The sequence below is a fragment of the Pipistrellus hanaki genome (assembly GCF_964339955.1).
Source record: "Pipistrellus hanaki genome assembly, chromosome: 2".
Taxonomy (NCBI): Eukaryota; Metazoa; Chordata; class Mammalia; order Chiroptera; family Vespertilionidae; genus Pipistrellus; species Pipistrellus hanaki.
The window spans coordinates 29,625,751-29,652,877 of record NC_140504.1 but is presented as its reverse complement, the minus strand read 5'-3'; the positions used below and the strand labels follow the sequence as shown (position 1 = coordinate 29,652,877).

The window sequence follows — 27,127 nt, the reverse complement described above, 5'->3', positions numbered from 1 at the left end:
GCCAACTGGTTCAATATAAAGGTTCACTGTTCACTATGTGACTCTTCTCTTCATGATGGAAACACTTTTTGTAAAAAACAGGTATTTAATAAGCATCAGTCAGTTAAGGTTTAAGGCCTATTACAACTAATATAAACTGACTACCTGGCTAAATCTTCACATTCTTGCAAATCCAAATATATATTCCCTAAAGCTGAAACATTTAGGTCAAAAGATGCCCAGTTGGTTTGAAACATTTCAAAGTGAAGGCTCTCACTAACCAAATCATTCAAAAGAGCAGCGCTAGGAATAAATGGCACACAAACCCTCTATTTGTCTACAAGCGTCAATTCAGTGGACTCTAGATGAACTTCCTTGTACACAATCATCCAGTCAGCATCCTGGAAAAAAAAATATCATTATGCTAAAGGTTAAGAAAGTTTATATAGACTCTCGGTGTAATGCCGTCAATGATTTCTTTTCCATGGCAAAACATGAATTGCGTTAGGACTTAGAAAGATAAATAATGACACCTAACTTGTATCTTTGATCTGATTTCTTGCCAAATTTAAATACACCACATATATTTCAAGTAAATAGGTTAGACAATCTATAACAGATTTCAGCTAGGTTAATAATCCATACAACCATTACAAATCTAAATTTCCAATCGATTATTTCCAATAATTTTGTCAAATCAAAACATCTGACTCCCAAACACTCTAATATGAAGTAAAATGTTTCAAAGTCTTTTAACTCTTTTTATACATAAGTTAGAAACTTCCCACGCAATGGGGTGCAAATAGTGTCACGAGTCCTTGAGAAGAACTAATCTCAAAGGTGTCAACAAAAATACAACCACTGGGATGCTTACTATGGAAAAGGCTACCAGAAAGCCTCATTTCTTTTTAAAATGAAAATATAAGTTTGGATTTTAAAATATCCTCCCAGATGCGTACTATGCATATATGTTCATAATACTATAGATACTGAAACAGTCAAGAATCTCATGCTTTACTTTGCTTTTTTTTTTTTTTTTTTTGGTAAGTACTATAGTGACAAATAAATGAGGAGAATAAACATTTTGAATTCTGTTCATATTAATGGCAACCAGAAGCAAGATGTCAGGAAAAAATGGTCACCACTTAAGGTAAACTGCCAACAATTTTAGGAATTAAGACTAAAATAAAAGACTGTGTTCATAAAAACTCCTTTGGTTTACTCTTCTTCCCTATGAAGCTGTTAGAAACTCCTTTCCAATATATCATTTCAAGAAGAGAAACCTTGATCAACCAAGACTTGCATGCATGCATATAAGCCTAACCAATGGGACACAGACACCAGGGGGGTGAGGGCATGAGTGTGTGTGTGTGTGTCGGGGGGGGGGGGGGGGGGGTAGGGAGGGGTCACTGGGGTGATAAGGACACATATGTAATACCTTAATCAATAAAGAAAAAAATTTTAAAAAGAAAAAAAGAAATCTCTACATGGTTAGCCAATGCAAAATGAATACAATGACCTGTAGTTATGGTGCTAACACCATATGTTTCTATACGATGTCAACTACAGGTCCATTAAAATAGGATGATTTCGTCTTTTACCTCCGCTGAACATAAAGACTGAAAAACCTGCTTCTTTTAGTTCTGGCTGTTCCTATAATTCCCAGCAAGTCCCTTCAACTTAAGATCTGATGGGTACTGAGTGTTATCTGATAGGTACTGAGTGTTTTTAGAAGAATGAATTATATGCCAACTGAAAATCTGTAATAGAACAAACCAATAAATCAAATCTCAAAATAGCAATAAAAATCTTTGCTTTGCCCTAGTTGGTTTGGCTGCAGACTGAAGGGTCCCAAGTTAGATTCCAAACAAGGGCACATGCCCAGGTTGCAGGCTTAATCCCCAGTAGGGAGGCATCAGAAGGCAGACAATCAATAATTGTCTCTCATCATTGATGTTTCTATCTCTCCCTCTCCCTTCCTCTCTGAAATCAATAAAGATATATAAAAATAAAATAAAATAAAAGCTATTAAGCAAAATATGTTACTTTAAAAAAATAAATCTTTGCCTTATTAGAAAATGTAGAGATAAGATACAGGAGGGATACCAAACTCTTTTAAAAAAAATTTTTTTTTTAAGATCTCATTCTTAAACAAAGGACACAAAAGTAGTGGAATCCAAGTGAGCCGTGAGATTAGGGAATGTAACTCTGAAAGATACTGATGACGGTATATAAGAACAAGCTCATATATTTTCTCTGTAACATTAACTAATACCAACTTTTTTCTTGTTACTGAAACCACAAAGTAATTGATTGGCCTAATGAATAAGGAGACTTTTCAACATGAATGTTGCTTTTGAAAAGCAAATTTATCTTCTGAGACAAAACTGTGACAAAGCCTTCCTTCAAGCATGTATCCAGCCAAAGGTAGGCCATGTGAGAAACCTGGGCAGTTTGCAAAGGTGGTAAAAAGTCCAGAACTGAGCCAGTTCTGACAATATCCAGACAGGTTTACTACACATCCAATTTACATTTACGTCCATTCATGATTTCAGTGTGGATAAGGGCCAAAAGTCTCTGTGATTAAGAGCATCAAGTATTTTTAAATGACACTGGTTTTATTCCATCCAGCCCAAGAACCAACCTCTGTGCAGCACTGTATGATTCTTTCTCTCCCTCCTGCAAGTTAGAAAATTAAATTTTCTTCATTTCCAGCCAGGGGCCACTCAAACAAGTCTAATGGGTGTAGACAGCATTTCCTGCCTACTGCAAGAAAATAATAGGATTGTCATTATTAACGTGGCCCAAGGCATGCACTGAGGTGGGGCACTGAAGAAATTGACCTTTCATTTTCATCAGTAAGACTGCACTGACTGCCGGCTTTTTGTTTTGTTTTGTTTTTTTAAAAGGTGAATGTTATTTTTCCCCTCTCCAGCATTAAGGTCTAACACTGCCTCATTCACTCTCAGAGCAAGACAGGCTCCAATTCCTATTATCCTTTCCATTCAACTGTGTTTATGTCTGGAACAACCCTGCCAGTAAACAACCAGCTAAAATTCAGTTTTATTTTTCTTCTCTTACTCTTTTGGAGTTGGGCTTCTAATTTACAAGAAGTTGGTGAGATCTGGGCACTGCCAAAGCAAACTATTTTAGTCATTGACACCTCTGCAGAACATTCGATGTCATTCTAAAGAAATGAGCATCCGAATAATAAACAGCAAAAGTGGCTACAGATTCTAGAAATACTGCCAGGTCTTAACCTGCAGTGCACTGTCCCCGGCAGTGCCATCTTTATGCCATTATAGAGCTGAAGAACACAGTCCGAGGTGGTGACCCAGAGATGAAAGGCAGGTCTCTTGGGAGCCCCGTGGTTTCACCCACTAATGTCAAGGCCTGATCTCTCTTAAACACAGTTAGAACAACATCCACAAAAAAAGGGGCAAGGGAATGGGAGGGAGTGACTCTCCTTTATTACAACTTTCCTTTGATCCTAGACTTAGGAGAGGAAGCAGAGTTGTCATATATCTACTTAAAGAGGGACCACCTCTCTTGAGGGGGCAGGGAAGAAGAAAAATATTGGTAGAAGCATCACTTACTTTTCAGACATGCTTCCCCCCGCCCCCAAAAAAGTGCTGCCTACACATATTCTTTCATTTTATGCCCACACTACCTTATATTACTGAGGTAAACAGCTCAATTAAGACTTTAGCAATGAGTCACAAAACTGTCACTTGAACCAGGAACACTCAGGGAGTCTTGGCAAAACAAAACAAATAAATGCTAGCATTCCTATACACTTTTAAAGTAACTGGGAAATAGTTTTAAATCACCATTATCCCATTAAGAAGTATGTCCAACAACTCAATCTGTCTATAGTCAGTGGACAAAAGAATAAGATAGTAGTTTGTTCAAAGCACTTGCCGAGCCCAATAGTCCTAACAACAACTCCTTTCAACAGACAAAGCCACTGAGATTGAAAAACTTAACCAAAGTCAGAGTTAGAAATCTGCCCAGTGGGGTCTCAAATTCAGGTCTCAGTTCCAGAGCCCATGGGCTTAGTCATCCCATTATAAATGATGATTAAGGATTTACCTTCTTACCAAAAATATTAATTCCAAGTTAAGTGAGTAGCTTCCCTTGCCATATGTGAAAAGCTGCTATTATATAGAGACAAGAACTAAAGAATTCCCAAGAAGAATGGTTTCTCTAATCTAAGAATTCAACTTTCTAGAAAATCATTCTATGCTTTTTAATGAAAAAAAATGTTATGGAAGTTATTTATTGGCTAAAATTAAAAGTTACTGAAGATATACAAACACAGGGATCTGTATTTAAAGTGTTTTTTTAACGCTTTGGTTTTTTTTTTAAAGGCTGGCTCTTCATTAATCTGCCAAGCAGAACATCTGATGGCAGAATACAATTGTCCCTCTACTGAACTCACCGATGACTCAGTGGAAACTAGAATTTGGAAAACTTATCCCACGAGAAACAAAATAGGAACAAACTCGCTCACCTTCATGGCTGCTACATCCTTTCCAGGCCTGCCCCAGCCTCCTCTACTCACTTCTACAGTCCCTGCCATCACAAAAGAAAGGGAGGAAAACTTGCAAAACTCAAAAGTTAATGGCAGACACTTGGGAGCCAAACATACCCCAAGTGAATTGAAGCATTAGGTAGAGAAACTTATTTGAATCCTCAATCCTTTTTCTTTTTAGCCAGTTGCTATGCCCTGGTAGGTTTGAACAAACTCCTGAGAACACCGAAATAATTTAAGAGAATCGGAAAGTGAAACATAAATAGGAAGTAACACTGTTTCCATGTTTGAATTTAATATAACCAGTAAATGGCAAAAATCTAAAAGGCTACATTTCAAAATAATTCAGATTGTCAGAGGTATCATTAAGATGCAGTTAATACTACAGCACAGAAATCACATAGCAGGATTAAAATATCTCAATCAAATAAACCTAGAAATAACTACACTTCTTCATTAATAAAGAGATTTAAAGGTCAATTAAGTTATCTGTTGTTAATTAAAGCCACCCTGAAATACCAACCGGAAAGAATATATGCACCCCTATGTTCTAAGCAGTGTTATACTATAGCCAAGATCTGGAAACTGTCCAAGTGCCCATCAGTAGATGAATGGATAAGAAAGCTGTGGTACATTTACACAATGGAGTACTACTCAGCTATTAAAAAAAAGGGGGGGGAGGGGAGTCCTACCCTTTGCAAAAAGAAGAAAATCTTACCAGTTTTGACAGTATAGGGGCACCTAGAGATTATTATTCTAAGTGAAATAAGCCAGTCAGATAAAGACAAATACCATATGATCTCATCTATATGTGAAATCTAATGAACAAAAAAACTGACAAACAAAATAGGAGCAGAGACATGGACACAAGGAACAGACTGGCAGAGCTCAGAGAGGAGGAGTGTGGAGGAGATTAGCAAAGAACATGTGTACATATATGCATGGTCCATGGACACAGATAATAATGTGGCGAAGGCCAGGAGTTGGGCTGGGGGCGAGGGCTAGGTAAGGGAGGCAAATGGGGGAAATAGGGGCAACTGTTATAGTGTCACTAATTTTTTTAAAAAGTGTTATCCATTCCTTTTCCCTCCTCCAGTAGCTCTCTTTTTAAAAAAAAAAGACAGCATTTTTAAAATTGGACTTCCTTCCTAAGAAGCTCAAAGCTGCTGATTTTATAACATCCTGGAATATAAATACACACACATGGGAGAGTTTTAGTGCCCCTTATCCAAAATTACAAGTAAAGCTCCCCTTTTAGCCAAAAGTGGTAAAAGGCTATGAAGGGTTACACAGAAGAGGGTCAAAGCAATTTAAAATATAAGCAATTATATGCCCTAATCCTAAAATTAAAACATATTCCTTTGTTTATAGATGTTTAAAACTGCTTCCTTTACATCTTTGGGTATAAAATAGATGTTTAAAAATTAAGCCCTGAAAGGGAGATAAGGCAGAGGCCTCTGGGACATGGTCAGCCCAGCACTGAGGATCACTTTTCTGGGGTGCCGCCCTCTCTTGCGGAGTGTTAGCATTTAAAGCCTCTCTCCTGAACAGAAGTTTGGAGAAACAAGAGAAGGTGGTTCTAACAGTCCTCGCCATTCCCCAGAGAAGCACGGAGAGCTCCGTCTGGACCATGAGAAGCATTTCTGCGAGGCAGCACAAATGGTTTTTCGGTAACACAGCCTCAGGGCTGCATCTTCATTGGTCTCTTCACCCGCACGACCCACACAAACACAAGCAAAGAAAGCAAGTCAGGTCCCACTTCAGAGCCTTGTCCTTAACTCACCTCCGGTGAACTCACTTTCTAAAGATGGAGTCGAGAGCTACATGATTTCTAACAAAGGAAGCATTTAGGGTTGCCAGCTCCCCAGGTTTAGCCTGGGCCATCTGGGAAAGCACAGGGCTCCTCTGAATCCTGAGGTCACCTTTTATTAACCACACGGGCTGTGCTTTGAGCTCACAGAAACGAGGCAGATCTAGTTGGTTCTGTGCTGCCCATCCCTGAGGCTGCCTTTGGTGCTACCCAAAAGCCACAAACTGTGAACCTCACAGAAGAGAAAGTGTCAGCATGAGCAACAGGAGGACTTGCTTGTCCAGGTGCAAATCATAAGTACACGATCATCATATAAATCAACTTCAGTGAAAGGCACTGAGGGGAGGGACACAAGATGGGCAAAACTGTTGCCACTGAATGAAAAGGACTTTCTTTCATAGGTTTTCAGATGTCTGAAAAAAGACACTACTACCAGTTCTTAACCAAATGCTCTAGCTTTTTCCCACTCACTATAGTGAACTTCTTATATATGACTTTCTATGAAGTATACTTTTATTCTCTGGTTTCTCTCATTCGAAAGTTAAATTGCTATTACAGAAAACAATCTAGAGAAACCTCCCTCCTGGGAGATGTCAGGAATATTATTATTATTTCAAAGATAAAGTTTGGGTTTCTGGGCAATTGACAGGTGGAATACATGAAAGGCACTCAGCTGACACTTAACATTCAGCTACCTGGAAACACAAAGACACTGTTCCAAGTCTGGAGGAACAAATAATATATATATTTTAATTGGGAACAAATAAGATTTTTTAATGTGAACTACTGAGAAGCAGTGTGATACAGCTGGAAAAGGTTCTGCAATCAGTCCACGGTGTCTTTGGAACCTTTTAGAGCTTTTTGAGCATGTCTTCTAATCCCAGTCAAACATTTATAGGACACATGATAAGCACCAGCTTCTGCTGCAGATACTAGAAACACACACAGGAAAAGAGAAGTAATATCTACCTTTCAGAGTCAGTTTAATGACGAGAGAGAGAGAGAGAGAGAGAGAGAGAGAGAGAGAGAGAGAGAGAGAGAGGGAGGGAGGGAGGGAGGGGGAGGGAGGGAGGGAGGGAGACTGGCACTCGACAACTGCTGGTCACTACTACATCTTACATCTGACTGTGGTCAGTGTTTGGAAGTTTAGTGTACAAATGACAAGTGTCTTCATTTCTATATAAAACTGCCAAGAACTGGTTATCATTTTACTCAAAAGAAGATGATTCTAAAATCTTCTAAGAGCCCTTCAATTCTTCCCTAGTTCCTAACTAGAGTCTTTTGGTCTCCTAAGTACTCCTTTCACCTCACTTCCTTCCAACCACTGGGTCAAAAGTTAAAAGGTCAGGTTAAAGGACCAATTTCCCTGGGTTTCCTGGTTATCTTGCCTGATCATCTCATTCACCTGAAACCTGGGTAAAAATGTCCAGATTCCCCCCAGACAATAAATGGGAGCCCTCTGTACCTGCCCTGAACACCCCTGTAATGCTCTAAGAGATTCTTCTCTTCTCAGGCATCCTCAGACTCACCTCGAGTAGCTGAGGCCATTCTCCTCAGGTTCCCATGGCATGCTCTTTGACCCTTCCCCAAGGCTTAGTTTGGCACTGAAGACTCTGACCAATAGTCTATCAGGATCAGCTCTCTCAGTGGGCACCCAAGGTCTCACAGCAAGGCACATTCTGTTTGTTTTTCTTCCCTGCCCCTTAATGTCTCCCTTCTAGGATTTGCCTACAAGAGGGTCATTTTAAATTACCACAAATCTCTGAAAAGTTATCTTTTCGAAAAAATAATTTTCTTAATTTATAATTCTTAACTTGATCTTTCTGAAGCACAGGCCATGTTGTAGACCTTTTTGTGTTTCCATCGTTTCTTTTTCCTTCATGGTAGGGATATAATTTTCTTAATTTATAATTCCTGACTGACTCCAATAGACAAGGAAATATATACAAAAGCAAGGGCCACATTCTTATGGAATAGAAATAAAAGTTATTTGTTCAAATTTTCAAAACCAATTAACAATCTGGTATAGACATGAAAAAGGCTCATGTATTCTCTGCAGAACATTCTTTAAAAGAACAATAAATGAAAAGCTAGGCTTGCACTGAAGGTGACTCGTGCCTTTGTTTTAATTTAATATTTATTACATCCCTACCATGAAGGAAAAAGAAAATCAGAGAAACGATGGAAACACAAAAAGGTCTACAACATGGCCAATGCTTCAAAAAGATCAAGTTAAGTAGAAGTGCCTGGTGAGAGGTACTAAGTTTAATGGCACATTCATTAAATAGAATGGCACACCCATCTATCCATCCATCCACCCCAGGAATTCACCATGAAAGATGCTAAGTTAAATCAGTAATCATCTCTGCATTCAAGGGTGCCAAAGAGACAACCAGACAACACTGAAAAAGACAAGTGTTCTGAAAAAGTATAAAGTGCAGGAATTTTAAAAAAAAGATAAATTACTTAAATGATGATTCTAGAATATAATGAGGATATGCAAAATGAAATGTGACACTTCTTGTGAGTGGGCCAAAAATCAATGAAGACTGCTGTGGACATGTTATAATTCTCCATATCTCTACTAGAGATGAAGAGACTGTGACTCAGTAGCTTTTGATGTCGGTTGCTAATTATTCTTCCTCCAGAGTAATTAGGAGACCACAAAAATGGCTCACTACGGTGTGAAAGCCATTTACATACACAGCAAAGATAATATACTCATATGGAAAGCAAAGATAATATACTCATATGGAAAGCAAAGCAGGCATACACATTAGCATCATACTCTTGTAACTTCCTACTGTTTTCTAGGAATTCAGAAGTTAATAAACTATTATGGGTGGCAAATACTGCACAGTGCTCAATATGTAATTTTTCCCATAACTGGTTATTTGTATATATTCTTAAATTTTTTCATTTGAATTTTTGTCTATTTTCAGTATTCCTAACATGCACTTTACAACTGATGTTTAAGCTTTATATCCAATTACTTTAAAATCCTGTCCCATCTTTTCTTAAGTGATCTACCCAAACTCAACACCAATATCTCAAAAACAAAACAACAAAACTCAGAAAGCAGTAACTTCTATGAAATTATTGGATGCTAGAGACAAGTTCTGATGAATAAAACAGAATAACACATGCTTCTTTCTTTCACTCTATGCCCTTCCAATTTGTTTTAAGGAAGAAGAATGTTACCACAATGCATTTCCTACATGAGTACTAGCTGAGATGACTTGGACTACTTCCATAAGTAAAAATTAAAGTTTTTCCTAAAGTACTAAAAATGACAAAATTTAATCTTTAAAGGGTAGAACATATAACAGCTCTAATTGTACTCCCTAGTTTTTAAATAACACCTGGAAATTCAGGATAGATTATGTTTATCTGCATGTGCCTATATGATCTATGGATAAAATTATATGGTTCATCTAAATATTAAAATGTATTTTTTCCCCTCCAGAGACCTACTTCTTTAAATAGTCTCCTCTTAAATTTAAATCAGTAAAATCAAGAAACTGATCTCCAAAAATGGCCTGGGGGAAATCTCCCTTTACAATGCAATAGGAGATTGGGGGGGGGGGGGGGGGGAGGGAGCTATCTGCACATTGGCATGGAGATCAAGGCGGTGCAAACAGAGGCAAACAAATCATGTGGAATAAATCCCCTTCAATATTTTTTCATTTATTTATTACGGTACAGTATACATAACCAAACATTTAACATTTTGACAATTTTAAGTGTGCAATTCAATAGCATTAAGTATATTCACAATGTTGTGCAAATAACACTTACTACCCATTTCCAGAACTTTTTCATCATCCCACACAGAAACACGGTACCCATTAAGCAATAATTTCTATTCCCCATACTCCTGGGTAATCTCTGTTCTACTTTCTGCCTCTATGAATTTACCTATTCTAAGTACCTCAGATAAGTGGGAACATTACAATATTTATCCTTTTGTGTTGGCTCATTTCACTTAGATAATATTTTCAAGTATCATCCACATTGTGGCATGGGTCAGCATTTTATTTCTCTTTAGAGTTGAATAATATTCCATTGCATGTATATAACACACTTTGTTTATCCACTCATCTGTGAATGGACACTTGAGTTGTTTCCCCACCTTGGATATTCTAAATAAGGCTGCTATAAGCACTGGTGTACAAGTATTTGAGTCTCTGCTTTCAATTATTTTGGGTGTAAACTTAGGAATGGAATTGCCAGGGAATTCTATGTTTAACATTTTGAGGAACAGCAAAACTTCACTATAGCAGTATCTTTTTACATTTCCAACACCAATACACAAGGGTTCCAATTCATGATACTTTTAGCATCTTCTGATTCATTAATTCAGATTGTTTACCTCCATTACTCTAAATCAGAGTGATTTTTCCTAAGAAAAACCACAACAGAAATATCAGAAACAGCAATATCTAAGGTCTTTTAGTATTTTATTCTTAAACAATGTAAACAATAAGAGATTTAGAACATGTTGAAAAAACTACTTTAAAATACAAGAGAAAAGGGAGCATATCCTAAAAATATATTAAGTATCCTACCCATATAATTTGCACGTAAGACCTGGTCAATCTAACCCCTAAAAAGTCACATGTCTGAGTAACTGGATGTAAATATCCTAAAATATTTTTTTTTTAATTTACTCTTCTGTCAGTTCACACAGTACCTGGAGCTAACCTGCCCAGGAAGGCCATCCTTTAGAAAAAGTGGAGGAGGAGATAGCCTAAAGAGCTTATCTAAATACTCCTCACAGACTTTCCACAACTTGGCCCAAACCCTGAGGCAGAAAAGAGATAGAGGTGTTTAAATGTTTAACACCTGCTCTCACCAATTTGCCATTAAGTGCTTACAGGTGAAATTAACAAACTGTCAAAAAAATGTCAACAGAAAAACCCCCAAACAATCCATAAGCATAGATGAAGTCTATCAGTGCGGATGGGGTGAAATGGAGAAGGTGGATATTTGCTTGTTGTTATTTATTTTGCATACAAAAATAAAGAACTTTTGCTGGTAAACTGTTCCTAGTTCATGTGATAACATTGAGTAGTAATTCAGCATTTACTTCATGGTGGTCAAACAACTTCCAAGGGCCCTGCATCTCTATAAAAAGTCCAGCAGTAGAACTAGCTTCAACCCATACCGCAGTTTTACACAGCTTTTAAGTCAATTGATTTTTTCCAAAGTGGTTTATTCTCCTAATTAGGTAACTATCCCACTTATGATCTATTTAAACTTTTGGTACAGTAAAACCTTTTCATATAGAATAGGAAGCCAAACTTTATGCTAGACTTGCCTGGATTAATTGCAAATCCCTAATTAGTTATATCCAGAACAATGGAGTTACCTTTAAGAGACCCCTCTTTCATCAGCTGTGGAGAATCTGTGTCCCTTAAGAATAAATTAAATTATGTTATTTCCTGGGATTTTAGAATCTTCAATTATTTCTCAAACATTCTGCAGTTGCTCGTGTATAAAGACAATTTTCTAGACAATAATTCCAACAGAGAACTGTTTATAATTTTATAATACTGTGTTAGTATTATATCAACTTAGTTTAAACTTTTCTGATTGGTTGCCTTTATTAAAATCTTTATCTCCCAGAGTCAAAACAGGAATGTATCAGAAGCCTTAACTTCTAATATAAGCATAGTGGGGTTTTTATTGTTGTCAGAGAAGAGAAAGAGAGAGGAAGAGATATATAGAAACATCAGTGACCGGAGAGAATCATCGATCTGGCTGCCTCCTGCAAGCCCTCTACTGGGGATAGAGCCCACAACCTGTGCATGTATGTGCCCAGACCAGGAATTGAACCATGGACCTCCTGGTTCAGAGGAGCCACATCAGCTGGGCAAAATTTTACTTTTTAACATAGCCTGTAGGTGCTTCAATTTTAACATTTCTCAAATTTCAGAAAAGAGCAAAGAATTAAAGTTGCCACCATCTTGGCCTAGGAGTTGGTCGTACACAGTTCTCTATACAACATTCCAAAAAATATGAGCAAAAATACCTTTGTAAGTAAACAAAAATGCCTTCCATTTGTCAAAAAATAAAGTCAGAACATAATAAAATATTCCATTAACAAAGAAACTAGTCTAAAACTCAATAAATGTCCTGAGTCAATAAATAAATTAATGAAGTAAAATTGCATTTTAAACTCAAATGTAATAATTTAATACAAGTGACATTTTAAACACTGATACTTACATAATCTCAAATCTAACTTTGGCTCAACATCATCTGACTAAAATCTTCTCCAAGTTTTTAAAATACTAACAACAACTGTAATATTATAGAGACAAAACATATTAAAGCTAGTGCCAAAATTGACTTGAGTATTGACCTAAGGAATCTCATCACCCAAGGGTATTGAATTATAACCCCAGAGTTACAGAATACTAAACTTGCACATCTCAACTACAATAGGAACAAACAAGAGAAAAAGACTCAAAGACTGATCCAATATTATTATTACTAGAGGCCCAGTACACAAGATTCGTGCACTGGAGGAGTCCCTTAGCCTAGCCTGCACCCTCTTGTAGTCCAAGACCCCTCAGGGAATGTCCACCGGCCAGTTTAGGCCCGGGACCGGTCCCGGGCCTAAGCTGGCAGTCAGACATCCCTCTGGCAGTCTGGGGCTCTGGCAGTCTGGGACCCCCCCACTCCTTACCACCCACCTGCAGTGAAGGCAGGAAAGGCTCCTCCCACAACTGCTACTCTCGCTAGCCGTGAGCCCAGCTTCTGTGTTGAGCGTCTGCCCCCTGGTGGTCAGTATATTTCATAGCAACCTGTCATTCTGCCATTCAGTCAATTTGGATATTATGCTTTCATTAGGGCTTTTTCCAATTTTAAATTGAGAAATATCCCTACCTGCAATGGCTAATCACAATCTAACCTGATTTATTATACCTAGTGGTTTAAAAACCTATCACTGCTTGTCTCCACCCCACACCACATACCTTTGGTCACCAAAGGCTGATCCTTACTTAACACTAAACCTACACCATAAACAGCTCCCATCTGGATAAGCTTATGACTATGGACTGACCTCTCATTGGTTGTACCTTGCAACAAGCTCAGGTACCAACCATTAAGTCAACCCTCCCACATGAGTCTGTGTTTGGCTTCTACAAAACCCTGCCTCTGTCTAGATACAATGATTCAAGCATTCTCTGCCTTTGTATTTATTTTACTTTAATATGTTTTTATTGACTTCAGACAGAGGGAGAGAGAAACATCAATGATGAGATGTGATGCCCACAACCCAGCCACGTGCCATGGCCAGGAATTGAACTGTGACCTTCTGGCTCAGAGGTTGATGCTCAACCACTGAGCCACACCAGCCAGGTCATTCTCTGCCTTTTTAAAATACATAATACCCTACTTATAGTTTAAGACAATATATATATATATATATATATATATATATATATATATATATATATATATGCTTATGAATATTTTCCTACATTCAAAAGCATTCAGAGTAAAATGAAAAATAAAACTTCTCCCCAACCACCTAAGTACATTCCCAGCAGCTGTAAGGAGAGTTAAGGTTTACTTGAAAAGAATGTCTTACCACAAAAATTCTCATTTCATGGATTAACCTCATTAATGTGAAGAAAGACAATTGTAATTTCTAAAGTGGAAACAGGTAGGTTGCAAAGATTTCCTACATTGAAAATGATTCTTTTCCCCCATTCCCAGCTATAATTATTGAAAGCTCAAATAACAGGCTAATATACGAGGACTAAAGCTTATGCCTCTATCATTTAAAACTGGCATTTCCTCTAAGACCCTGTACTTTCCCCCCTTCACCTCACACATGACCTGAGTCAAGCAGGCTGCCCTGTCCACTTCAGCAATGCTAGCCAGCTACAAGCTACATCTAAAGAAAAAAAATTCCCAAAACAGTGAAGCTAGGACAATTTACGTACAACACGGCTTTTGAGAGTCACAAATCAACTATTCCATTAGGAATGCAGAGAAAATGAAACTTAGCAATCTAAAACTTGAAGCTTTATTTACTCATCACAAAGGGGGGGGCGGGGGGGGGGGGGGGGGAATGAGTTTTCAAACTGTCCAAACGCCGCAATTTGGAGGTCTCTGAAAACACCAAGTAATACTGGGAACAGCTCAGCTTTAAACTTTATAGTATAATGAACCATGGAGTTTGTTTAAGGCTTTACCAAACACTTTTCAATACACTGACTCATTAACCCATTGTGACACCCATCAGAGAAACTGTATGCAAAATGTTTTCTCCTTACATTAAAATAAGAAAACTCAGACTAAGGGTGGTTCAGACGTTTGTCAAGGACACACAGCTAAAAAGTAAAGGCTTTGACAGACTAGACAGTCTGATTTCCAACTGATGCTCAAATGTGGCCCTTAGGAGAGGTATGATTTCCAATCTTTGCCCACTTCAACATCTTTATTTTTTAAGATTTACTATCTCTCATTTGTATTCGCACCTTGTGTTCTACAAGTGGAACAATACATCAGGAGTTAAATCAAGTTTCCTATATTTCTCACACTCATGAGAACACTATAATCCTATTTATAACTTGTTTCTCCCATCCTCGTTCCTCGAAAATAACCATGCTCCCTATCGTCAGCAATGGATACGAACAGGCTGTTTCAGCTATCTGAACAGTCTCGTTGGTGGATGGCTTCTTACCTATAGTTGAATTTATAAATTTCAAAGAGCTGGAACCACACAATTCACATAACACTAAAATACAGAACACTGGAAGCTGACTTTCTAGTGCAGATCCTCAGGATCATAATACTAGGGTCAGGCTTATGAAACTCAATTATCCCTTGGCAGTACAATAACTATGTAAAGGATAGCAGATTCAGTGAACCTGAAAGTTACTGCTTTAAAAATCCTAATAAAAAATATTAATCATGCCCGGCCAGGGTGACTCAGTAGTTGAGCATCAACCTGCGAACCAGGAGGTCACAGGTTTGATTCCTGGTCAGAGCACATGCCAAGGTTTCAGGCTCTATCCCCAGTAGGGGGCATGCAGGAAGCAGCCAATCCATGGTTCTCTTTTAACATGGATGTTTCTATCTCTTCCTCTCTGAAATAAAAAAAAATAATAAAATAAATAAATAAATTATATATATATATATATATATATATATATATATATGTATGTATTAATCACTTGTGTTTTCCTTTAAGTAACAGCAAAAAAAAATTAAAAGGTATTGGGTTATTGGATATTTATTGATGGAATCCAGATAAAGGAATAGCCTACTTTAACAGTGACTGGAATTTTCACTATTTCGGAAGGCTTTACCAAACACTTTTCAATACACCACAACATTAGGAAGTTGTTGAAAATTCTTTTGCCAAATGAATTCTAAAATGCATTTGATTTAAAATAAATCCTCTAATCAGAAAACTATTTTACCATTTGCCACCAAAAGTATCTTTCCTGCTGTTTTCATCTTAAGCATATTCTTCCCAATTGGTGGACTACTGTAGTGCTTTATATTTGGATTTAGACCTTGATAGTAAAACAATGATTTTAATCTTTCATTGTGCAGCTACATAACAAAAATTGAATGATGGCTTGGCTATATTATTTATCTGACACTTATGAAGTCATTTGAAAAGAAATGCCAAATGAACAAGTAAACAATGGGTCATTTTTTTTTTTCAACTCCCGATTAGTGATTTTTCATATTGTCTCCTATTTCTACTCCTCAGTCCCCACTAGCCACATTCCAATACCCAGTAGCTTCACGTGTCGTATTGGATAGCACAGATATAGAACTATTTCCATCATCGAGGAAACTCTATTATGCCATTGGTAGCTCTGTTGATCTTATGCAAGTTATTTAATTTCTATGAACCTCAATGCTTTTGTCTATCAAATGTCCATTACACCATCTAAATTGAAAGAATGTTATTAGAAGTTTAGTGAGATAGCACCTAAAGCACAACACACAGTGCTTACTGATAATACACATTAGATATCCAAGAAAGAGTAGCTATTATTACAACCCTATATTGGACTTTAATAAGGTAACCCTGAACAAGTCACGTCCCCTTCCCTGGCCCTCGTTTTCCTAAAACTGAAAACTTTGGGAAAGTTCTTCTGGTTCACTTCTAAGGATGCTATCCAATTCCTCCACGTTAAAATGAAGTGTTAAGCAAAAGGGGCCAAAACTCCTACTGAGTAAACTACTACCTAGGTTCCTAGAGCTTCCTAACTGATCCCAAGCATTCTTCCCAAAACCCCAGAATTGCCAGTGCTCTGCAATATAGCCACGGTCTGATGTGAGCTATTTATAAAGTCTGTCTTAAAAGGTTACCGGAATATCCTTCTGAAATTGTATATACTGTAATTAGAAGCTACAACCCCCTATTCCGTGATGATATCTTGCAGTTTTAACATCTCTCCTAAATGAACACTATCTTTACAGATGAGTTTTTTTTCTCTCTTAAGAGCATGTAAACCGAGACACTTTTTCAAAGCACATACAAAAGTTGAAGCACAAATTTTAATAACTTTGTAAAACTAGCTATGACTCATTCATAGCCAGCTTGTGGGTGACCCTTCTAGTGTCTCTAAACAAAGTGAGAATTACAACAGCCTCATGGGTGAAGTCCTCTTGCAGGGACCGAAACATGCCCAGAGATTTTACCCTTACTAACAGCTGCTCCCAGGGAGCCAGGAAATCCACCGAATGCTAGGTCCACAAAGCCAAGCCTCCAAAGAGGGGGAAACCACAGACCCACCCACCCGCGCAAGGCACAAAACCAGGGTCACAGGCCTCTATGGCTGCAGACCTCTTCCCCCTGCGTTGTCTGGCCTTAGCCTAAAAGTTGAAGAGTATCTCTGGCAGCAGGAATCATCAGAGCAGAGGCGGTGTGTTTTTTGCCCAAGGCTTGAGGCCTCCAAAATAAGTGTTATTCCAGAACAGATTCCTTTTCTTCCGGGTCTGTCTGCTCCCTCTGACTCTCTGCCCATAACCACCGTGCCTCCCCACCTTTCTCCATACTTTAAAAAAAAAAAAAAGAGAGAGAGAGAGAGAAAGAGAGAGAGAGAGAGAGAGAGAGAGAGAGAGAGAGAGAGAGAGAGAGAGAAGGGCAAATAGTGGCTTATTCCCTCTCCTCTTGCTTTCCCTAGCAGGGCTTGGAAAACTGGGGAAATTGGAATCAAATGAACCGCACATTAAAAAAATAAACAGACAAGCCATCAGGGGATGCCCACCCAACAAAAGACGACTCCCCGTTCCAAAAAAAAAAAAAAAATGATTGAGCCGGGGTGGAAGAAGGGGAGGCAGGGCTAGAAAAACCCACAAGGATGGAGGAGAGATAGATGTGTGAGTTTAGGGCCCCGGGGCCGGCCCATCCTGGCCACCTTCCAAGTTTTGTTTCAAGAAGAAAACGCTGGGCTGAAGAGAAAAAGAAAAAAAGTTGTAACTTTTAAGGAAGTCCGGGGATAAAAAAAAATGCCACCGCTCGCCTCCTCCGTCGGGGATGGCAGGCAGGGCTGTAGGTTTCCAAAAGCACCGACTCCGGCAGCAGCGCGCCCGCCCGGGAAGGCGCCCGGCCAACGGCGCCGCGGGCGGCCCTGCCCCGTCTCCCTCCCGGGACAGCGGTCCGGGCGCCCGGGCTCCCACGGGACGCCGGGACCTGACCTTTGTCAAAAGTTCGCCGACACGGCCCGGGGACCCCCCCCCCCACCACCCCCATCGCCGAGGACCCCCGAGTGACAGGCCCCCGCCCCGCCGCCGGTCCCCCCGACAGTCCGCGCGGCCCCTCCCGGCCGCCTCGGGGTGCGGACTCCTCCCGCCCAGCCCCATCCCCATCCCCATCCCCATCCCCATCCCCATCCCCATCCCCATCCCCATCCATCAACAAGGCGCCCCTCGGGGGGACCGACTGACCGGAGCTGCGCTGGCCCCACACACACCGGGTCGCCCGCTCCTGCCTTCCCGCCGCCGCCGCGCCCCGCTCCTCGGCCCCGAGCTTTGCAGCCGCCTGGCTCGCCGAGTCCCGCCGCGGCCGCCCGCCGGTTCCCGCCCCCAGCCCGGGGGGGAGTCCGGGGGAGCAGGACAGGAGGGAGGACGTGGCGCGCCCGGAGGTGGCCAGCTGCGGGGCGGGGAGTGTCCCGGAGGAGGAGGAGGAGGAGGAGGCCGGGCCGGGGGGAGGCGGGGGGCCGGCCGGCGCGGGCTCGGGACCCTCCCCGCCCGCAGCCGCGGGTCCCGGGCCCGGCCCGCCCCCGGCCCGCCCCGCCCGGCGCGCAGCCCGGTTCGCACGCCCGCCCCCCGGCCCCCTCCCTCCACCATATGGAAATCTACAGCCTCGGAAAGTGACACGTCGAAGATTCCTCGGCCTCCCCGCCGCCCTCCCCCTCCCTCCGGGCCGCGTTCCTGCCGCGGAGATTCCGGGAGGGGGAGCGGATTCCTCGGACAAAATCTGCCGGGAGGCTGGGGGGGGTGGGGGGGGAGGAGGAGGGAGCGCCCGGAGCCACTGCCCAGATTTATTTTATTTTTTTTCCTTCTTTTTCCATCCAGAAGAATCTACCCGTTGCTTTCCTCCTCCCTCCAAGCCCCTGGGACGGGCGATGAACCATACGCGGCCCCCAGCGGAGGCCGACCCTCCCGCGACCCCGACCGAGTTCCCTGGGCGTCCGGGCGGGCGCGGGGCGCCCCGCGCCGCGGCGCCAAGTTTTCGCCGGGAAGCCCGGCGCGCCCCGCGCGCTCGCCGACAGGAATGCACTTTGGCGGACAGGGCGTCCGGCGGGGGCTTTCCAGCGCGCGGGCACCGGCGGCGGCGGCAGGGGGTTGCGGGGTGCGGGTCCCCCCTCCAGCCTCCCGCGCCCGCACGCCTTACCTTCTTCCCTCGGGCTGAAAAGCGGGGCTCCGGGCGCGCCAGACACCGGTCCGCCCACGCCTTCCCAGCAGGCAGCCCCGAGGATCGCTGCCGCCCCCTTCTCCACTCCCGCCGCCGCCGCCGCTCTCCTCCTCCCTCTCCTCCTCCTCCGGCTCCGGCCGCCGCCGCCGCTCCAATAACTACCAGGAGGGTTTGAGGAGGGATTCCGCCATGTCAAATGATGTCGGGACCACATGGGGGGGCGGGCCCCGCCCACGACCGTAAACTACCGAGTAGAGCCGCCACCGCGATCTCACAGGCGCTGCTGGACTTGTGGGAGCCTCCAAGTCTTGGACATGTCCTAGGCTTGCAGGAAATCCAAAAACCCACCTGGGTTCAGCCAGTCAACAGAAGTCTGAGGCTTAGGGGAACTAGCAACCCCTTAAAGGTGAGGGCTGCACGTTCTGCAAAAAAAAAAAATTTTTTTTTAATTTAAAAAATCGCCCAAATGCCAATGTGAAGGTAGTGTTGGCTGAGTACTCGTTGGAGCTAAGACTATGACATGTTTACACGTAGATTGATTTTCCTTACATCCCGACAAAAATTTTGTGAGCTATGATGTCACTCCCTTCTCTATTTCCCACAGCACTTGGTTCACAGGCTAGCAGCATAAAAAAAACATTTTATTATATCATAGCTAACATGTCTTATTTCCTCTTTCCAGGAACCAGTTTGCACTCACAAGGGCAGAAACTGTTCCTTACTCCTATCTTTATTTAGTTCAGTATTATGAAACGTAGCATAATGCATAGGCCGCAATAGGACTCATTAGAAAACTACCACGTTTATATTAATGTAATCAAACATAATGGATCCTATGGTACAGTCTCAAAATGCTTAATCGACTGCATCCCATTTCTCCCCTCAGATTTTCCAGGAAATAAGACAAAACTTGTCCCAAAGAGGCCCCTTACTTCTCCAAGGCTTTCTGAATCATAACGTTCAGCCTCAACTATTAAGCTCCAAAGCAGTATTCACTACGAGAGGCAATGTATTACTTTCATTGCCCAAAAAAAAATAAATAACCATTTATAAGATAAAATTATAATACATAGTACCATATTAAAGCCCCAAGAACATACAAGAATATGGAGAAATAGTTATTTTCCTTGTGGAATTTGCAATTCTTTCTTTTTTTTTTTTTTGAAACGTGGAGGATAATGACGAATCCAGGTAAATGATACTCTCCCTCCTAAATGACTTCTTTTTCCAAATGTACCCAAAGGGGCTCTTGAAGCCATCTTTCTAAAACATGGTTCCAAGCCTAAGTCATAGTCTTGCATAAGAAAGAAAGAAGAAGAAAAAAAAACAGTGGTTCCCGAACCCCTGAGCCATGCCCCCCAGCTGAATTGGTGTGACTTTCAAGCACACCTTCATCCCTTTGTACATGGTTTCACTCTGCCAGAGCATATTTTTCCTCTACCCTATTTTAAGATCGTTTATTCATCTTTGAGCTCCAACTAAAATAACTTCCTCCCTCAGTCTCATAGCTTTTTTCCCCACAACCTCATAATTCTTTTTAGTTCTTCTCACATGTTCTGAAGTTATTGTTTATTTCTTCCATTTGACTGGGTCTTGTCCATTTTTATATCAACCTAGCATTGTACTTTGGATATAGTACCTCATACAAATGTTTGTTGAATACATTAATTGTAAAGTATGTGGAAGTATCTGAATGACGAGATAAAATGGGCAAACTTTAGAGTATGGAAGGTTGAATTCAAGTGCTGAATGATAGGCTTGGCAAAGGAGATAAAAGTAGGCAAGAGAAATTCAGAAAACAAAATTATATCTGCCTATGTCTTTCCCTACTGAATTTGTTCTAATTAAGAATCCATATATTCAACATGCCTCAAAAATTTAAATTTTAAAGGTTCATATACATCACTGTTTTCATTTGTCTTTTTTATCCTACCACCTAACACCAGCTTTGGCACAGAATAAAAACCCAATATAGAAGTTGGCAAAATGAGAGGAAGTATGGTGTAATAGAAAGAGCTTGGATATTACAATCAGACAAAAGCCAGTGATGTTGGGCAAGCATTGACGTTTTCTGAGCTTGGGTGTTCTTATTTATTAAATGCTGACATTGCCTTTCTACTAATGTTGTTGTGAGGATTAAAAATTTCCAGCACCTGCTTTTCAATAAATAAATATTGGTTTCTTCTTGAGTGAATGAATGAATGATGTATTTCTTGGAGGGTAGTAATAGGACAGATAATACAGTGAGAAAACGTGGGGTGGAATGGGGGAGATACAAGGGGCAGGTGTTACAGAGGCATCAAGAGTTTGAAATAGGTTTCAAAACTGATTACGTATTCTAGCAGCCATATGTAGAACAAAGTATGTCAGAGGGTCATGGGAAAAAACGAGAAGACTTAGACCAAAATGATTGTCCTGGAAATGGGAAGAGGAGCCTCAAACCAAGGCAATGAGTATTATTATCTAGTTTTGATAATAAGTCACCTGTTACCCTAAGTCCCAAATTATTGATCCATAGTCATAACATATACTTTGTTTCAAAAGCAGTTTAGGATTTGCTCAAATACACAAATTATCATCCAAATGAAGATGCTTGAAAGTTAAGGTCTAAAACAAAATATACACATATTAAACCCTTTCATTGCCTATACAATGTAAACTGAATTGTGTATATATATTTTTTAAAAAAAAAGATTTGAAGTCATACTTCTGGATCTCAAATAACTTGCATTACAACAACAACAAAAATGCAACTTTAACACATTGGAAATCATAAATTTTTAAAGTAGCATTGTAAAGGTCTCAAACCATTAAACCTCTGAATACTTATATAAGTCTAAACATTTTCAATTTAAACCTCTTTCTCAAAGATCACTGTGACTAGTGCTATGTAATAAGTAGAAGACCCAGCTAGGTTCTCAGTCTCAGTATCCGTCCTCTGCCTATTGCTGGAGTTGCTAGATTCTCAAAGGCAGGCTCAGTCTTGCCTCTAATCTTGAAACCCAATCTTAACCTTAGATAGAGGGCATTAACTCTTTGCATCTACTTTTTGTTCCAAAGTCCTGAGCCAGATCTGATACGGCCTTCAAAATGAACATTGACAAAAATCCAATTAATCCTGTTTTTGAAGAGTGCTCAGAATTTACTGGAGTATAAACTAGAGTAAAGGACAGCCATCTCAGTCAATAATATGATCTAACAGCAACACTGCAACTTCAGTTAAACACATTTCTCCAGAACAATTAAACCACTCAAAGCTGTAGTTTCACCTTTTTTTTCCTACCATTCAAAGCAAGACAACGGCAAATTGCAGCTCAATTTTTAAGTCATTTTAAACAAGAATATCTGTGCCACATTTATCAGAATATTCAGGTAGGAGGTGAACGGCTGTCAGGGCTAATAAAAGCACAGGGTTGGTAGAGAACTAAAGGTTTTCAGCCTGCTCTCCCTCCCAAAGCAAAACCTTTGCTCCCATGTCTCTGACTGCTAAACACCCAGCCCCAGCCTAAACACCACCAGCAATATCTAAAAGCATCTGGCCAAGACAACCTCTTCTCAGCAACTCTAAGCCAAGTCCTCTGAAATGCACCACCTTGCATCTTAACCCCACTGGTTCTGTTTTTGCCCTCTGGAGGCAGACAAAAGAACAACAGTCACCTTCTATATGACACCCCTTCCAATGAATTGACCAGACTTGTCATATGCTCCCTCAAGATTCTCTTTCCCTGCAAAATGTCTCTCTTTTCCTGGGAAAAGTCTCTAACATGTTGAGCTCTTCATCTACTCACATGGTTTTTAGATCTCTCTCCATCCTTTTCCTTCTTTCTTTCTTTCTTTCTTTTAAATATATTTTATTGATTTTTTTGTAGAGAGAAAGAGAGAGGGATAGAGAGCTGGAGATATCCATGAAAGAGAAACATCAATCAACTGCAACCAATGTACATGCCCTTGACCGGAATCGAACCTGAGACCTGTCAGTCCGCAGACCAATGCTCTATCCATTGAGCCAAACCGGTTTTGACTCTTTCCATCCTTTTCTTCCACCACCTTTGGGGCTTACTTATTCAACAATATTTCAGGTATGATCAGAATACAGCCACACAGTGTAGTTAATACTCCTTCCTGCTTCAATTTGGACAAAAGGCTTGAGCTATTCAGTTTAATAGTTTTTTTATCAGCCTCCTCATCCTGTCAATTCATGCTTCTTCCATGAAAAGTTGTTATGCTGGGATAACATTAGGAATGCACTTGACTTCATTTTAATTGACTTTAACATTTACTGATTGAATATTTAATTTTATTAAATTTTATTTAAAGTTTCATTATCACATTTCATTCTACCTAGAACTTTTGGACATTGAGTCTATCATCAAACAACCTTTCCCGTTTTGTAATATTGGTAAGTATAATAAGCATGCTTCTCATATTGCCATCCAAGTCACTGATAAAACAACACAAGGCCAAGTACTACCACTAGTAACCTTTCTCCAATTGAAGGAAAGTTTGTGGCAAAGTTATTTCAAAAGTTATAAATCTGTTCATCACCTGATTTTCCCTGGACCATACAACTATAAGGAAGCAGGTTGGGTCTGACATTCTAGATACTCATTGTTACCACTCTTGCTGACTCTCATACCTGATAAACTCCTATGGACATTTTTCCTTCCTATGAATCAAACTCAGTATTATTTCTGGGTCTCTTCACAGCACATGTGTTAAAATATTGCCTTCCTAAAACAAATTTAAAATTGTCCCTGGATAAAAAGACATACATATGTGTGTATGTGAAGTGGGGAGTGTGTGTTCTTCACAGAGAAATAAAGTAAAGAATGTATTTAGCTCCAGCTATATACCTCAGATATAAGCCATTTTAGTCAAGAAAAGATTCTGAGACTTGACCAGAGAGCAATGAATAAAAAAAAAATAAAAATAAAAAAAAAAAAGTAAATTTACTACAGAGGCAATTGGGTCTATTCAGCTTCTGAAGGGTTCAATGTTATACTTGAAATTGTTTCTCATCTTTTGTGTAATTACCACATTATTTCTTTTAGTTCCCAAAAACATATTTTTTGGTATTTCACATGTAATTTGTGAGTATCAGTAGCCAGGGGGTTAAATTTTGATCACATTAACATTTCTCTGAATCTAGGAGCCATCATTAATGATGTTTCATTCCCCTAGTACTTTTCCCAGTTATTTTTAGGGTTTAGGAGCAAGTTTTTTCAGCTTGCTTCAGTAACTCCTTGACCCAGGCAGAGCAGCTAATATGGCATCTTCATCTGTGCTGAGCCCAGCCCAGCCACCTCATAAGGCCAGCACCACCTTGGACAGACTCATTTCTCCCTCTCTCTGGACAAACTGTTCTATTGATCATCAAATAGAGGGTCCTTGGCTCCCAGTATCTTATGGTTTTTAAATCATACACTGTTTCTATGAATTTGGTTTTTTTAGATCCACATACAAGTGATGTCCTTTATAATAAAGAGGTAATATGCAAATTGACCACCATGCACTCACAAAGATGGCTGCCTACAACCAGGCTGGCAGGGGGTTAGTGAGAGATGACCAAACAACTGAACAAGCAGGCTGCGTGGGGCAACCAGGCTGGTGGATGGGCCATGAGGGGTGACCTGGCCAGCAGGAGGGGCAGTTGGTGGCAACCAGGCTGTCAGGAGAGACAGTAAGAGGTGACAAGGCTGGCAGAGGAGGGGGCAGTTAGAGGCAACCAGGCTGGCAGGGGGAGGGGGGTGCAGTTGGGGGCAACAAGGCTGGCAGGGGGAACAATTGGGGGCAATTAGGCTAAAGGGGAGGCAGTTAGGGGGGTTAGTGAGGAATGATCAAATGACTGAACAGCAGGCTGTGTGGGGCAACCAGGCCAGCAAGGGGGGCAGTTAGGGGTGACCAGGCTGGCGGGGGGAGTGCAGGCTGGCTGTGGGGGGGGCGGGGGGGGGAGACAGTTGGGAGCGACCAGGCCAGCAGGAACAGTTAGAGGCAACCATGCTGGAAGAGGGGAATAGTTGGGGGTGACCAAGCTCTCAGGGAGAGCAGAAAGGGGTAACCAGGCCAGCAAGTAGGGGGGGGGGGGGCAGTTAGGGGTGACCAGTAGGCAGACAGGTGAGTGATTAGGAGCCAGCAGTCCAGGATTGTGAAAGGGATGTCTGACTGCCAGGTTAGAGGTTCTGTACTGGAGAGGGTGCAGGCTGGGCTGAGGGGACCCTCCCCATGCACTAATTTCATGCACTGGGCCTCTAGTCATACAATATTTGTCTTTCCCTATTTGGCTTATTTCATTTATCATAACATAATGCCCTAAAGGTCCATCCACATTGTCAAAAATTGCCAAATTTCATTTTTTTTTCATGGCTTAATAATATTTCATGTGTGTATGTCACACATTTTTGTATCCATTCATCTGTAGACAGCCACTTATTTAGATTGTTTCCATATTTTGGTGATTGCAAAAATGGAAGTGCAAAGATCTTGATTTTGTTTCTTTTGGATATACTATATACCCAAAAGTGGGATTGCTGGATCATAAGGTAGTTCTATTTTTAATTTTCTGAGGAAACTCAGTACTGTTTTCCACAGTGATTCTACCAATTTACATTCCCCCCAAGGGTTCTCTTTTCTCCATATCCTCAACAGCACTTCTCTCTCTCTCTCTCTCTCTCTCTCTCTCTCTCTCTCTCTCTCTCTCTCTCTCTCTCTCCTCTCTCTCTCTCTCTCTCTCTCTCTCTCTCTCTCTCTCTCTCTCTCTCATAAAAAACATTCTAACAGGTGTGAGGTGATATTTCTTTATTGTTTGCCTCCTGTACACACCCCAACCAGAGATCAAACTCACAACCTAGGTATGTGCACTGAGCGGGAATTGAACTGCTAACCTTCCATTGCACAGGATGACAAATCCAACCAATGGAGCCACACCAGCCAGGGTTCATTATGGTTTTAATTTACATTTCCCTGATGATTAGTGATGTTGAGCACCTATTCATTTACCTGTTGCCTATCTGTATGTATTTTTTGGGAAAATATCTATTCAGTTCCTGTACCCGTTTTTCAAATTATTTGTGTGTTTTTTGTTTGTTTGTTTGTTTGTTTTTTGTATTTTGCTATTGAGTTGTATGAGTTTCTTACACTTTTTAGGATATTAATCCTAATAAATGTATCCTAGCATCTCACTGGCTCTGATTTGGAATGTGTCAATCCCCAAACCAATCGTGGTGACCCAGGCAAAGGGAAACCAATCTGGGTCTACCTTAGAGCTCAGAGTAAAGTCAATCCCACCCAAACGAGTGACAAACAACAGAGGAGGAAGCTTCTCAGATGACATTTGGTGAAATATTCCCAGAAGCAGAGGAATGGATGGTAGGTAGCAATGGACATTAGTTAACTAGAGAGGATGGGGACAGTGTTCCAGTAATAGATAAGCAAAGGAAAACTGTGAAGAGAGCATGATAGAGAGAATGTTAAAAAAAGGGGCATGCAATAAATCTTTTATTATTACAATACAGAAACATTTTCCATGTAAAGAGCCAAACTAAAGTTTTTTCTGATTATTTTTTTTTCTTTTTCTAAAGAGAATATATTTTGTTCTTAGACCAAAGAATGTACTTCAGAACCACAGTCTCTCGGATCACAATAATTCCTCATCCTCAATTTACTGCAATCAGACTCCTTTCAGCACTCCACAGAAATAAATGGTTTCTGACTCCCAATCAAGGCCTCTCAAAGGTCAAGAGGTTCAAGCCACAAGGGAGCAGGAACAGTGGGTCACCCCCTAAAAACCTTCTCACCAAGTGGCAACATCCTTCAATGAAAGTTCTCAGTAGAGGCAGTGTGAAAGGAAAGCCAGTGTGTTCGTTATTTTTACAGTGGTGCTCAGATCATGACCAAATGATGA

The 27,127-nt window shown here is 40.8% G+C and overlaps 1 protein-coding gene across 6 annotated transcripts in view; it reads right to left on the bottom strand.

Moving 5' to 3' along the window:
* Positions 1–19,425, bottom strand: part of FNDC3B (fibronectin type III domain containing 3B) — a 311,128-nt gene extending 291,703 nt beyond the window's left edge. For 3 of the 6 annotated variants that reach the window (XM_084874153.1, XM_084874152.1, XM_084874156.1), the window contains exon 1: positions 18,258–18,368. The gene's annotated coding sequence lies outside the window, so the exon portion shown is untranslated. Of the gene's footprint in view, positions 1–305; positions 381–18,257; positions 18,369–19,206 lie in introns of those variants that run through there. The other 3 variants (XM_084874157.1, XM_084874155.1, XM_084874154.1) reach the window with 3 other exon arrangements.
* Between the last annotated feature and the right edge of the window lie 7,702 nt (positions 19,426–27,127).